This window comes from Giraffa tippelskirchi, chromosome 2 (assembly GCF_054371585.1).
Source record: "Giraffa tippelskirchi isolate mGirTip1 chromosome 2, T2T-mGirTip1v1.2.pri, whole genome shotgun sequence".
In the NCBI taxonomy this organism is placed as follows: domain Eukaryota; kingdom Metazoa; phylum Chordata; class Mammalia; order Artiodactyla; family Giraffidae; genus Giraffa; species Giraffa tippelskirchi.
Genome location: NC_137276.1, coordinates 68,756,793 through 68,772,919, shown reverse-complemented (window position 1 = coordinate 68,772,919; position 16,127 = coordinate 68,756,793). Strand labels below are relative to the sequence as shown.

General features: G+C 38.3%; 1 protein-coding gene across 5 annotated transcripts in view; it reads right to left on the bottom strand.

Moving 5' to 3' along the window:
- The window catches only part of CTNNA3 (catenin alpha 3), a 1,864,976-nt gene that overhangs the window by 1,452,288 nt on the left and 396,561 nt on the right, over positions 1–16,127 (bottom strand). The gene's annotated exons all lie outside the window — the stretch shown is intronic.

Sequence of the window (16,127 nt, the reverse complement as noted above, 5' to 3'; positions counted from 1 at the left end):
CCAATGGGCAGAAGCACCCCACATAAAGGTAATACATGTTGCACTCAAAATCCAAAGAGGCTCACCAAGCATTACACCTCACTTAGTGGTAGAGAGGGTTCAAGGTGCAGGTGTAATAATTTGTTTCTTGTTTTGAAAGAAATAGCCTGACTTGGTTTTTCTCCCATATTCTGACATGCCTATATGTTACTAAGGTGACTAGGATACTTGCTACTTCCTGCTCATTAAATTAAATTAGAATAGTATTTTATGTTCTATTGATATAAAGGAAATGCAATCTCTTTGGATTATGTGTGTCAGTGATCAGTTGATTACTACTCATGGTAAAATTGCAAATGCCACATAAATGCAAATGATTTCTAGTTTTTCCTTACCAACAGAAATGGAAAATATAACACTTCCAGAGGGGTTGTGCTAGTTTACTCCTATAAAGATACCATAATTGGAACTACATGTGCAATTAGCATCACCACCTGAGCAAATGTGCAAAAACATAATCTTGTATTCCATGACCTGTATGACTCTTGCACTTGCCAAACAGTCACATTAAACAACAATCTTATTTTAGTCCTTTATGGTGGTACTAATCTCTGAAGTTCTCTCAGAAAGGTGGCATTACTTTTGGTTTTCTATCTTGGGTGGGTAGGGATGCCACTCCATGAACTTCTATTTGGTCTTTTTTAATCATAATAGCCCAGGTGGCACTACTGGTAAAGAACCCGCCTGCCAGTGCCGAAGACATAAGAGACGCAGGTTCAATCCCTGGATCGGGAAGATACCCTGGCGAAAACTATGGCAACCCACTCCAGTATTCTTGCCTGGAGAACCCCAAGGACAGACAGAGTCTGACAGGCTACCATCCATGGGGTCGCAAAGAGTTGGACACGACTAAAGTGACATAGCAATCATAATAGCCTTCATTCTGTGGATCAGGAAACTGATGTGTCAATCTGCCAGGTACTGATTATATCTACTCCAATTATACATTCATCAATAGGTAATATCCTGTTGTACTCAGAACATTATCATTTATCTCAAGACCTGCATAAATCTTTACCCTGATTGTATAGTAGTATGATGGCATTCAAGGTCTCAGGGGATCAGTATACATTTTTATCTAGAATCTAATAACTCAGAGGGTCTGAGTATTTCCCTGTCTTCAGTGTTACAGTCACTCTGAAAGCAGACTGCAGAGCTGTGTACCTTGTGAACATTTCCTATTCATGCTGGCTTTCATGGGGTCATCCCTGAATGAGATGGTAGAGCTATTGTTGTTTATCACTAAGTCATGTCTGACTCTTTCCCAACATCATAGACTATAGCTCATCAGTCTCCTCTGTCCATGGCATTTCCCAGGCAAGAATGCTGGAATGGGTTGCCATTTCCTTCTTGAAGGGATCTTCCTGACCCAGGGATCGAATCCACATCTCCTGCACTGGTAGGCAGATTCTTTGCCACTGAGCTACCTGGGAAGTCTGGTTGTAGTGTAGTATCTACCTATTTACAGATGGTCTCATTAAACCATAAATATCCATCCATAAATCAGGTCCATATCATAAATTGGGTTTTTTGCTCTTTCATTAATATATCATAGGAATATGTTTAGATATACTGTGGGGAAAAATTACAATATACACCCATAGGTACATTGCAAAGTCCTTTTAGAAAGGGGCCAGGCCTCTGCCTCATCAGAGAGGCTCTGGGGTGTGAATTGACATATATACATGACACTTGTTGATGTTCAGTCGCTAAGTCATGTTCGACTCTTTATGACCCCATGGATTGCAACACACCAGGCTTTTCTGTCCATCACAACCTCCCTGAGTTTCTTCAAACTCATGTCCATTGAGTCAATGATGCCATTCAACCAAAGGATCCTCTATAGCCCCCTTCTCCTCCTGCCTTCAATTTTTCCCAGCATCAGGGTCTTTTCCAATGAGTCAGTTCTTCGCATCAGGTTGCCAAAGTATTAGAGCTTCAGCTTCAGCATCAGTCCTTCCAATGAATATTCAGGGTTCATTCCCTTTAGCATTGACTGGTTTCACCTCCTTGCTGTCCAAGGGACTCTCAAGAGTCTTCTCCAGCACCACATTTTGAAAGCATCTCAATTCTTTGGCGTTCAGCCTTCTTTATGGTCCTACTCTCACATCCATACATGACTACTAGAAAAACTACAGCGTTCACTATACAGACCTTTGTTGGCAAAGTGATGTCTCTTCTTTTTAAAATACTGTCTAGATTTGACATAGTATGTCATATTTTAATTTTAATTTCATGGCTGCTCTCACTGTCCACATTGATTTTGGAGCACAAGAAAACAAAGTCTGACACTATTTCCATATTTTCCCTATCTATATGCCATGAAGTGATAGGACCAGATGCCATGATCTTAGTTTTTTGAATGTAGAGTTTTAAACAAACTTTTTCACTCTCCTCTTTCACTTTCATCAAGAGGCTCTTAGTTTCTCTTCACTTTTTGCCATAAGGGTGGTGTCATCTGCATATCTGAGGTTATTGATATTTCTCCTGGCAATCTTGATTACTTCCAGCTTGTGCTTCATCTATCCTGGCATTTTGCATGATGTACTCTGCATATAAGTTAAATAAGCAGGGTGACAATATACAGCCTTGACATACTCCTTTCCCAATTTTGAACCAGTGTTTTTCCATGTCTGGTTCTAACTGTTGCTTTTTGTCCTGCATACAGATTTCTCAGGAGGCAGGTAAGGTGGTCTGGCATCCCATCTCTTTAATAATCAGTTCAGTTCAGTCACTCAGTCGTGTCCAACTCTTTGTGACCCCATGGACTACAACACGCCAGGGATCCCTGTTCATCACCAACTCCCAAAACTTGCTCAAACTCATGTGTATGGAGTCGGTGATGCCATCCAACCATCTTATCCCCTGTTGTCCCCTTTTCCTCCTGCTTTCAATCTTTCCCAGGGGTCAAAGGTTTTAGCATAGTCAATGAAGCAGATTTTTTTTGAATTCCCTTGCTTTTTCTATGATTCAGCGCATGCTGGCAATATGATCTCCGGTTCCTCTGCCTTTTCTAAATCCAACTTGTACATCTTGAAGTTCTCAGTTCACATACAGCTGAAGCCTAGCCTGAGGATTTTGAGCAAAATCTTGCTGGCATGTGAAACGAGTTGCCGGAGTCTAGCTCCAGCTGGTCCAGGGGTTCCCTCAGGAAGGACGGCGTAGGCAATGTGAATGAGAAGACACAGCAAATCTTAGCGTCTCCAAGTGTCTCCCCACTTTATTGTTTTTAAGACAGCTTTTATATTTTTAGTGGTACATAGAAACAAATGTAAAGTATAGAGTCATACCAAATCAGTTTAATGGGTCAGCAATTTTGACCTTTATCGAAACCAGGATATTATTTGCATATCTTAATTACCAAAGTTTCAAGTTATCTACATCATCTTCCGGCCTGGAGGCCTGCTAACATCTTGTGACTCTCTATTGATAAGGATTCATCAGCCAGAACACTTTTGTATCAAGCACAGTAGATTATGACAAAGAAAGAATTCATTAACAGAAAGTTTCAAAGTACAAAGTAAAACCTGTCTTCGGTAATCTATCCTAAGCCTTGAGCCTAACAGAAAAGAATGTGGCTCCATAAAGTCATAGTACAGCAAGCTGAAGGTCAGCTCTAAGTAAGAATCATCAATTGTCTTATTATTTGTATTAAAACTAAACTTTTATTTATATAAATTTCTAACTATTATGCTTTTATTATATAGGCTTAAAACGTTAAGAGTAAAAACATAGTGAGTAAATATAGACTAAGTAACAGTTTCATAAAGCAATTTTTCTTATATTTCCTAACAAGCCTTTTTTCCCACGAAGGGTTCTTGCCCATTGGGGCTTTTTGTGCGGAGGCTTTCAATGCTGTTTTATTATTAAGGAGCAGTCATGCACATTAGCTCCAAAGGCACAGGCTTATTTATTAAACAAACTAATATGCTAGCAAGAGGAGTTTAGATTAAAATACTCTATATCCTAGATAATCTAATAGGTTGCCACTGTTCGGGAGCCCTATCAATCAGGGTTTTAGATTGATCTATTTAGGAAGAGATCAGGAAAGGCCTTCTACCTAAGTCACAGAAAATAAGAAGAGGCTTATTAGAAAGATAGATATCATCTTTAAGGTGAGCGCTGAGGCAGCCTTCCGAGAATTCCCTGAGGCTTGAGTTGCTCTGCTCGTCAGGTCTTCTCCTCATGACTCTGTCATGGGTGGGATCTCGTGAGCTGGCTCCCGGCAACGAGTGCAATATACATAACACTAATATAACTCATTTCTTTTCACAGGACTTGTCACAAGGCAGAATTTTTCTACCTATGCATGTCAGGTAGTACATTAGAAGGATGCATGTGTATTTTATTCTCAGAATTGCATAATAAATTACCTATTTGCTACAGAATAATGGTTCTCAAAGTGTGGTCTCCAAACAATCAGCATTACCCTATTAGAATTTCAATTAGAATTAAAAATGTTCAAATCCCACTTTAGACTTTATAAATTAGAAATTTTGGGATGGGGTCTAGAAACCTGGGTTTTAACGAGTCTGCTGTGAGTCTGGTACATAGTAAGGTTTAAGAACCACTCCCAGAGATCCCTGTAAGTCAAGTCATCCTTGTGGCTTGTTGTGATAGTTTGAGACATCTTGTTTGTAATGATTAAGGGCCACTAGCTGATCTATGTTATTCTAAGACCCCTGTCAATCCTATTAGGATCAGAGAACTCCTCTCTATTATACCATAACCCAATATCATCTCCTTCCTACAGAGGACAGCAAACACAGAGTTATTTGAGGATACTGTAATCCCCTTTACCAATGCATTTTAATGCTTTAACACAAGAGCATCATCTGGCCTTCCTCGGAAGTATGGTTAGAAGTAGGTTTATTGAACTTCCCTGGTGGTGCCATGTATAGAAATCCATCTGCCAAGTAGGGGAGGTGGTTTTGATCTCTGGTCTGGGGAGATTCCACAAACCACAGAGAAACTAGGCCTGTATGCCACAACTGCTGAGCCTGTCCTCTAGGGCCCATGAGCCGCAACTACTGAGCCTGTGTGCTGCAACTACTGAAGCTCATCCACCTGGAGTCCATGTTCCTCAACAAGAGAAGCCACCACAATGAAAAGCCCTTGCACCACAATGAAGAGTAGCCTCTGCTCACCACAACCAGAGAAAGCCTGTGCACAGCAACAAAGACTCAGTGCAATCAAAAATTAAATAATTTTTTAGAAAAGGAGTTGTCTTACTTATTCCAGAGTTTTCATTTCCCTAAACCACTGAATTCCTTCTTCTATAGTATGTCAAGAAATCACAAACATTTCTACCTCATTAACTATAGGTCATCACTGAGTTCAGGTTTCAATTAAGATACTTCATAGACTATTAATCCCTATCCCAAATGCCCAAGCCAATGTATTAAATCCCAAATTCCATGTGACTACATCAATGTCAGTGAATTTGTTCTGATAAATCTTAACATTTATTCCGCACATGTGCCAATACAAGTCATTGAGGTTTTGAACTCTTTCAGTGTATAAACTATGCCTCTTTTGAGTAGGCATTGTACCTCCCCATCTAGGGTATGTTGAGTCAATAAGTGTTGGCAAAAGGTGGGTTCAGAGGTTAATCAGCATTAGTGTGCTGGGCAAGAAAAAGATTTTTATGTACTGAAGGGCTAGATCTCCTAGTAGGGAGGTAAGAGATGGTTAGGTTTAAGGCTAGAGGTTATTCAGTCATATCTGCCCTAAAACTGCAGGAGACGACAGTACCCTTCATTGCAAGTCTGCAGTGGATGGCTTCTTACTTGTCCACAGAAGTTCTAATTTTTGTGTTCATGATTTTTCATTATTCCTTTTTCCTATTTAGCCTTCTTGGAATCATAAGAAGAAGCCAGAGGATTCCACAATCTTTAAGTCTATTATCACTGCCATTAGCTAAGTATGGAGTCACTTGTTCTCCCAATACTCTATATTCCATCTATACTTCATCCCATATAATAATTTGAGTAATTGTAATGTTACCATATTATGTGAATTACCCATGCTCCATTTTCCTCCTCTGCAACATATAATAAAACAAATTTCAATTTCTGCAGCTGAATTCCAGAAAAATAAACGACCCAATCAAAAAATGGGCCAAAGAACTAAACAGACATTTCTCCAAAGAAGACATACAGATGGCTAACAAACACATGAAAAGATGCTCAACATCACTCATTATTAGAGAAATGCAAATCAAAACCACAATGAGGTATCATTTCACACCAGTCAGAATGGCTGCTATCCAAAAGTCTACAAGCAATAAATGCTGGAGAGGGTGTGGAGAAAAGGGAACCCTCTTACACTGTTGGTGGGAATGCAAACTAGTACAGCCACTATGGAGAACAGTGTGGAGATTCCTTAAAAAACTGGGAATAGAACTGCCATATGACCCAGCAATCCCACTGCTGGGCATATACACCGAGGAAACCATTAATTGAAAGAGACGCGTGTACCCCAATGTTCATCGCAGCACTGTTTACAATAGCCAGGACATGGAAGCAACCTAGATGTCCATCAGCAGACGAATGGATAAGAAAACTGTGGTACATATACACAATGGAATATTACTCAGCCATTAAAAAAAATACATTTGAATCGGTTCTACTGAGATGGATGAAACTGGAGCCCATTATACAGAGTGAAGTAAGCCAGAAAGAAAAACAACAATACAGTATACTAATGCATATATATGGAATTTGAAAGATGGTAACGATAACCCTATATGCGAGACAGAATAAGAGACACAGATGCATAGAACAATTTTATGGACTCTGAGGGAGAAGGTGAGGGTGGGACGTTCTGGGAGAATAGCATTGAAACATGTATATTATCATATGTGAAAGAGAACACCATTCCATGTTTGATGCATGAGACAAGGGCTCAGGGCCGGGGCAATGGGATGACCCAGAGGGATGGGATGGGGAGGGAGGTGGGTGGGGGGTCCAGGAAGGGGAACACATGTAAACCCATGGCTGATTCATGTCAATGTATGGCAAAAACTATTACAATATTGTAAAGTAATTAGCCCCCAACTAAAATAAATAAATTTATAAAAAAATAAAATTAAATTAAAAAATAAAACAAATTTCAGAATTCTACTTTGAATTCTGTTTTATGGGATCAGTTTTTTTTACAGTAGGAGAGAGTATTAGGATCTCATCAGTAAATAGATGACACACCCAAATAAGAATAATAGAAAATGTATTTAATAAAGCTGTGGGCAAGATGCAAGGAAACAATAAGGCATTGGTTCTCTAAGTGTGGTCTCTGGACCACTAGTATCATCACCTGGACTTGTTAGAAATACAAATTTGGGGCCTTACTCATGACCTACTATATCAGAAATTCTGGGGATGGGACTCAGCAATTTGTTTTGACAACTCCTCCAGTTAACTACTCCAGTTAACTCTAATGTACACCAAAGTTTGAAAAACAATGACACAAGGTACAATGCATTAACCATTTGCTAATAATAATTGAGGATATCACCCCAAAGACCAAAGAGGCAAGAGAATGGAATAGCAACTGGAAACCAGAGAAAGTCACATAGAGAGAATGACTTTTAAAAGAACAATGACTTTCAGTAAGGAAATCCATTCTACCCTTCATTGTTGTTCAATCACTAAGTTGTGTCTGACTCTTTGCAACCCCATGAACTGCAGTACACCATCCTACTCTAGAAACCCCATAACAAGAAATAACACAGTTATAATTCAATTTCACTTATTTACTTCCCCCAGTTTTCAACCTGGGCTCCTAAGTGACTAAATTCAACCAGAAGCTAGAAGGCAAGAGAATCTGATCATTCTGTCTACTTGGACAGCTTCCCAGGGAAGAAAGCAAGTTGGAGAACAAAGATTATATCTGGAAGGGCAAATGCAGGAGATCTTGCATGTATGCCTAACATACTATTGTGAGCATATTCCAAATTTAACAAAACTCCTAAGCATTTATTTGAGGAAGTTATAGATTAATAATATTTTATAATTTCCATGATAATAATGGTTTCCTCAAGAATGGTTATTTACTATTTAACCAAATATCTGGATTTCAGTAATAAAGTTCTTTTGATTTGTAAAGATTTCCTTGCCTTGTACCCTGGGGCTTAACACAATACTAGGTATATTGTAGATATTAAACAAATGTTAGAGATTGCCTCTACTAATCATTTTATAATCATGTACCTTTCCCCTATGCAGACATTTAATTCTCTACCTTGTTTCCACACTACATTCACTGAACTGAAGATCTAATTTGCCACTAAATCCTCCTAGACTTCTGCTCATATCAGGACCCTGTTCTTAAGTGGCATAATATAAACTTCACTCACCCACAAGCTACAGCCTACTGGTTTATTCAATTCTTTTTCTGCTGTAAACTAGATTTCTTGATTTGTTTAATATCATGTACTGTTGGGGGATTACTCGTGCTTTTGATAAGAGAATCAAATAAACTGCTGTAGCTTCATCCTAGTTCTTAGCTCTATTCTAATCTCTTATCATTGACATTGCCTTAATACATGAGATATGAACATATGTACTGCAGAATTAGGTTAAATTAAGTGTCTGTATCCATATTGACTTCCAGATCTCACTGATGTCACTGTGCACTTATCTTGATCTATTTCTATTGCATAATCCTTGTATCCTTCTATTCAGAATCTACTTGAATTTCAAGTCTCAGCCATTCTCATTGGTCTCATCCCTTTATCTACACTACTCTAGATATTATGAGTACAAGTGTTTTAATTATACCATTTTGACATACACATTCCCATCAATGCTTCATCTTTCACAACACTAAAAGATTAAATAAGAAAAGATCCCAGACAGTCAGCAAATAATCATTTTAAACAGAATTTTTCAAGAAAATTAAAACAGCACTGCATTGGATGTTGTCTAATTATTATGAATGTTTCTCTCAAATATTTCTTGCAAATCTACCTCTTGAGTTTCTCCTAAATGAAGGAAATGTATTTGTAATTACTTTTGCTAATGCTCTGCTAAATAGTAAAAGAATATATCTTTCAAGGCTTTGGAAGCGTCAACAACCAATCTCACACAATCCTTATTTAGCATACACTGTGTCCAACATTATGCTAGCTGCTAGGGACTAAAAGATCAAAGGAAAAATGTTCTCTGCTTTCAAATGAAAAAAAAAGTAGGTAATTACAGTGAATAAGTATTTCATAAAAGTATATACTGGGTAGAATACTTTAGACTCTGTGATCAGAGAAAGCTTCCAAGAGGAGATACAACTGGGTCTTAAAGGATGAGTAGACTTAGCCAAGCAAAAGGAATAGAGAAAAGGGAAGAGGGCAGCGCATAAGAAAGGAGCTGCACACACAGTCATGAAGACAAAAGAGAATGTGAAATCTTAAAGTAAAAGGTGAATACATATGTAGGGGCAAACAAAAAAGGATTGTGTTCCTTATGCTAAGACTATGCTAAAAGCCATTGAGAATCATTGAAAATTTTAAATCAAGGAGTAGAAGAGTAGTACTTTCCTTTTTAGAATATTATTTTGCTAGTAGTTAAAAAAAAAACACTAGATGGGAGGGAGGAAAGAAATTGGGGCAACCAGTTCAGGTACCGTTACAGGAAAAAAAAAAGGAGGGGGTAGAGAGAAGAATGAATCTACATTAAAATGGTAATGCTGAGATGGAGGGAAGTAGATTTCTTAATTTGGTAAAGACTAGAGAGTAAACTCAACAGGACCTGATGAATCTCTGATTGAGTAGTCAGGATAAATACCAGAGGACACTAATACATGACTGAGCTCAGGATGAAAAATGAGCACAGAAGATGAAAATAGAATGAAAACTATGTGAAAACAAAAAACTATGTTGCATCTTACACCCAAAACAAGAGTTGGAGGAGAGAATGGTCTGTTGCAGAGGTTGAGTAAATAAGACATAAAAAGATGATTAGAAAGTCTTTGGCAAATTTTGCCAAATGAGTTTCAGATGCAAGGTGGAAGTGAAAATAAGATTACGGAGAAATGAGGAACAAATAGGAGGTGAAGAAACAGAGAAAGTATGACTTTCTCTTGCAAAAAGCTTAACAATCAGAAAAAAATAGATACTTAAAGGAGAGCGTAGAGGCCAGGAAATGTGGTGGTATTTTTTAGGATAAGAAGAACTGGTATTTGCATAAATACTGATAAGAAAAAGCTAATAACAGTAATAAAAATGTAAGATACTGACATAAAAACTGACACATAGACCAATGGAACAGAATTGAGAGTCCTGAGATAAACTCATGCATATATGTATACCTATGCTTCCACAAGAGTGTCAAGAATACACAACAAGGAAAATAGAATTTCTTCAATAAATTGTGTTGGAAAAACTGGATATCCACATGCAAAAGAATGAAATTAGACCCTTATTTCACATCATTCACAAAAATCAACTCAAAATGAATTAGACACTTATTTAAGTGTATGATATAACACTATATCATATCATACATAAGTGTAAGATATGACACCAAAAAACTCCTGAAAGAAAACACAGGGAAAAGCTTCTGAACATTGGCCTAGGCAATAATATGACACCAAAAGCACAGGAAACAAAAGCAAAAATAGACAAGCAGGATTAGACTAAACTAAACACCTACTGCATAGCAAATGAAAAGGCAATCTATGTAATGGGAGTAAATTTTGCATACAATATATCTGATAAGAAGTTAATCTTCAAAATATATAATTAACTAAAACTCAATATCAAATAATAATAATAGCAACATAATCAAAAATTGGGCAAGCAGTAGTCTTTAAAGTGGTGACTCAGTGAAAAAGCTAAAAGCTTTCCCTCTAGTATCAGGAAAAGACAAGGATGTCTATTCTCACTACATATACTAAACATAGTAACGGAAAAACTAACAAGAGCAATTAGGCAAGAAAAGAAATAAAAGGCATTCAGATCAAAAAGAAAGAACTAAAACTGTTTCTATTTGCAGAAGACATATTATATAGAGAAAAATCTAAAGACTCCACCAAAAATAACTGTTAAAATGACTAAATTCAGTAAAGTTATAGATATAAAAAATGAATATACAAAAGTTTGTGGCATTTCTGCACACTAATAATGAACTACCAGAAATAGAAATTAAGAAAATAACTCAACTTATAATTGCTTCAAAAAGAATAAAATACTTAGGAATAAATTTAACCAAGAAGGTAAAATACGTATACCCTGAAGACTATAAGACACTGATGAGTGAAACTGAAGAAGACTCAAAAAGATGAAAAGATATTCCATGCTCATGATTAGAATAATTAGTATTGTTTAAATTTCCACATTACCCAAAGAAATCTACAGATTCAATGCAATGCCTATCAAAATTTACAATGCACTTTTCATGAAAAACCAACAAATATTCCTAAAACTTGTAGGGAACAGCAAAAGACCGTGAATAGCCAAAGCACACTCTAGAAAGAAGAACAAAGCTAGAGGCAGCATACTTCCTGATCAGTTCAGTTAGTTCAGTTGCTCAGGTGTGTCTGACTCTTTGCAACCGCATGGACTGCAGCAAGCCAGGTCTCCCTTTCCATCACAAACTCCCGGAGTTTACTCAAACTCATGTCCATTCAGACGGTGATGCCATCCAGCCATCTCATTCTCTGTCATCCCCTTCTCCTCCCGCCTTCAATCTTTCCCAGCATCAGGGTCTTTTCAAATGAGTCAGCTCTTTGCATCAAGTGGCCAAAGTATTGGAGTTTCAGCTTCAAAATCAGTCCTTCCAATGAATATTCAGGACTGATTTCCTTTAGAGTGGACTTGTTGGATCTCCTTGCTGTCCAAGGGACTCTCAAGAGTCTTCTCCAAACCACAGTTCAAAAGCTTCAATTCTTCGGTGCTCAGCTTTCTTTATAGTCCAACTGTCACATATATGGACATAACTACTGGAAAAACCATAGCCTAGACTAGACGGACATTTGTTGCAAACTAAAGTCTCTGCTTATAATATGCTATCTAGCTTGATCATAACATTTCTTCCAAGAAGCAAGTGTCTTTTAATTTCATGGCTGCAGTCACCATCTGTAGTGATTTTGGATTCCAAAAAGTAAAGTCTCTCACAGCTTCCACTGTTTCCCCATCTATTTGACATGAAGTGATGGGACTGGATGCCATGATCTTAGTTTTCTGAATTTTGAGCTTTAAGCCAACTTTTTCACTCTCCTTTTTCACTTTCATCAAGAAGCTCTTTAGTTCTTCTTCACTTTCTGCCATAAAGGTGGTGTCATCTGCATATCTGAGGTTGTTGATACTTCTCCTGGCAATCTTGATTCCAGTTTGTGCTTAATCCAGCCCAGCGTTTCTCATGATGTACTCTGCATATAAGTTAAATAAGCAGGGTGACAATATACAGCCTTGACATACTCCTTTTCCTATTTGGAACCAGTCTGTTGTTCCATGTCCAGTTCTAACTGTTGCTTCCTGACCTGCACACAGATTTCTGAAGAGATGGGACAGATGGTCTGGTGTTCCCATCTCTTTCAGAATTTTCCACAGTTTATTGTGATCTACATAGTCAAAGGCTTTGGCATAGTCAATAAAGCAGAAATAAATGTTTTTCTGGCACTCTCTTGCTTTTTCAATGATCCATTGGATGCTGGCAATTTGATCTCCGGTTCCTCTGCCTTTTCTAAAACCAGCTTGAACATCTGGAAGTTCACAGTTCACGTATTGTTGAAGCCTGGCTTCAAGAAATTTGAGCATTACTTTACTAGCGTGTGAGATGAGTGCAATTGTGCGGTAGTTTGAGCATTCTTTGGCATTGCCTTTCTTTGGGACTGGAATGAAAACTGACCTTTTCCAGTCTTGTGGTCACTGCTGAGTTTTCCAAATTTGCTGGCATATTGAGTGCAGCACTTTCACAGCATCATCTTTTAGGATTTGAAATAGCTCAAGTGAAATTCTATCACCTCCACTAGCTTTGTTAGTAGTGACACTTCCTAAGGCCCACTTGACTTCATATTCCAGGATGCCTGGCTCTGGAAGCAGGCAAGTGGATCACACCATCGTGATTATCTCAGTCATGAAGATCTTTTTAGTACAGTTCTTCTGTGTATTCTTGCCACCTCTCCTTAATATCTTCTTAATATTCCCACTGGAAAAGGGAATGGCAAACCACTTCAGTATTCTTGCCTTGAGAACTCCATGAACAGTATGGAAAGGCAAAAAGATGGGACACTGAAAGATGAATTCCCCAGATCAGTAGGTGCCCAATATGCTACTGGAGATCAGTGGAGAAATAACTCCAGAAAGAATGATGAGATGGAGCCATAGAAAAACAACACTCAGTTGTGGATGTGACTGGAGATGGAAGTAAGATGCTGTAAACAGCAATATTGCATAGGAACCTGGAATGTTAGGTCCATGAATCAAGGCAAATTGGAAGTGGACAAACAGTAGATGGCAAGAGTGAACGTCGACATTCTACGAATCTTGAACTAAAATGGACTGGAATGGGTGAGTTTAACTCAGATGACCATTATATCTACTACCGCGGGCAGGAATCCCTTAGAAGAAATGGAGTAGCCATTATAGTCAACAAAAGATTCCAAAATGCAGTGAAGTGAAGTCACTCAGTCATGTCCAACTCTTTGCGACCCCATGGACTGTAGCCCACCAGGCTTCTCTGTCCATGGGACATTCCAGGCAAGAATATTGGAGTGGGTTGCCATTTCCTTCTCCAGGAGATCTTCCCAACCCAGGGATTTAACCCGGGTCTCCCGCATTGTAGGCAGACGCTTTACCATCTGAGCCACCAGGGAAATGCAGTACTTGGATGCAATCTCAAAAACAACAGAATGATCTCTGTTCATTTCCAAGGAAAACCATTCAATATCACAGTAATCCAAGTCTATGCCCCGACCAGTAATGCCGAAGAAGCTGAAGCTGAATGGTTCTATGAAGACCTACAAGACCTTCTAGAACTAACACTTAAAAAAGATGTCCTTTTCATTATAGGCGCCTGGACTGCAAAAGTAGGAAGTCAAGAAACTCCTGGAGTAACAGGTAAATTTGGCCTTGGAGTACAGAATGAAGCAGGGCAAAGGCTAATAGAGCTTTGTTTAGAGAACACACTGGTTATAGCAAACACCCTCTTCCAAAAACACAAGAGAAGACTCTACACATGGACATCACCAGATGGTCAACACCGAAATCAGACTGATTATATTCTTTGCAGCCAAAGATGGAGAACCTCTATACAGTCAGCAAAAACAAGACTGGGAGCTGACTGTGGCTCAGATCATGAACTCCTTATTGCAAATTCAGACTTAAATTGAAGAAAGTAAGGAAAACCACCAGACCATTCAGGTATGACCTAGATCAAATCCCTAACGCTTATACAGTGGAAGTGAGAAACAGATTTAGGGGACTAGATCTGATAGACAGAGTGCCTGATGAACTATGGATGGAGGTTTGTGACATTGTACAGGAGAGAGGGAGCAAGACCATCCCCATGGAAAAGAAATGCAAAAAAGCAAAATGGCTGTCTGAGGAGGCCTTACACAGAGCTGTGAAAGGAAGAGAAATGAAAAGCAAAGGAGAAATGGAAAGATATACTTCCTGATATCAAACTGTATTACAACAATATAGGAATCAAACAACTTGGTATTGGCATAAAAACAGACACATAGATCAATGGAATAGAATAAAGAGTTCAGAAATACACCCACATGTATACAGCCAATCTATATGCCACAAAGAAACCAAATATATACAATGGAAAATAGTCTATTTAATAAATGGTGCTAGGAAAACTGGACAGCCATATGCAAATGAATGAAACTTTACCACCATCTTACATCAAACAAAAAAGTCAACTCAAAATGGATTAATAACTTGAACATTTGACCTGAAACCATAAAACTCTTAGAAAGAAACATGAGGGGTAGCTCCCTGTCAGTAGTACAATGATTTTTTTTTTGGGAGGGGGGGTGGGAATTGACACCAAAAACAAAGGCAAGAAAAACAAAGATAAACAGGTGAGACTACATTAGTCTAAAAAGCTTCTATATTGCAAAAGAAACCTTACAGAAACTGAAAAGGACACCTATGGGATGGGAAAAAATACCTTCAAATCTCATATCTGGTAAAGATTAATATCCATAATATACAAAGAACTCATACAACCAAGAGCAAAACAACAAACAATCCAATTTAAACATGGGCAAGGAGACTGAATAGACTTTTTTCCAAAGACATACAAATGGACTCAACATCACTAATCATCAGGGAAATGCAAACCACAATGAGATATTACCTTACATTGAACAGCTATGATCAAAAATGAAAGAAAAATAACAAGCGTTGGCAAAGATGTGGAGAAACAGAAACCCTTGTGCATTGTCAGTGGGAATGTAAATTGAGACAACTACTACAGAAGACAAAATGGAGGTTCCTCAAAAAATTAAAACTAGAACTACCATTATGATACAGCAATCCCACTTCTGGATACACAGCCAATGGAATTAAGAGTAGGATCTCAAAGAAATATTTGTACCCTGTGTTAATTGTAGCATTATTCACAATAACCATGACATGGAAGCAAACTAAATGTGCATTAAGAGGTGAATGGATAAAGAAGTGTGTTATACACATACATGGAATATTATTCAACCTTAAAAATGAACAAAATTCTGCTATTTGTGACAATATGGATAACATAGGTGTTTCCCAGGTGGTGTTGGTGGTAAAGAACCTGCCTGTCGATGTATGAGACATAAGAGATGTGGGTTCAATTCCTGAGTTGGGACGATCCCCTGGAGGAGGGCATGTCAACCCATTCCAGCATTCTTGCCTAAAGAATCCGATAGACAGAGAAGCCTGGCGGGCTACAATCCATGGGGTCATAAAGAGTCAGATAGGATTGGAGCAACTGAGCACACTTGCATGCACACGTATGCATAGATGAACCTGGAGAACATTATGCGAAGAGAAATAAGTCGGACAAAGAAGGGCACACATCACATGATACCACTTACACAACGAACTTAAAGTAGTCATATTTATAAAAGCAAGGGAGTGGAATGGTGGTTCAAGGGCT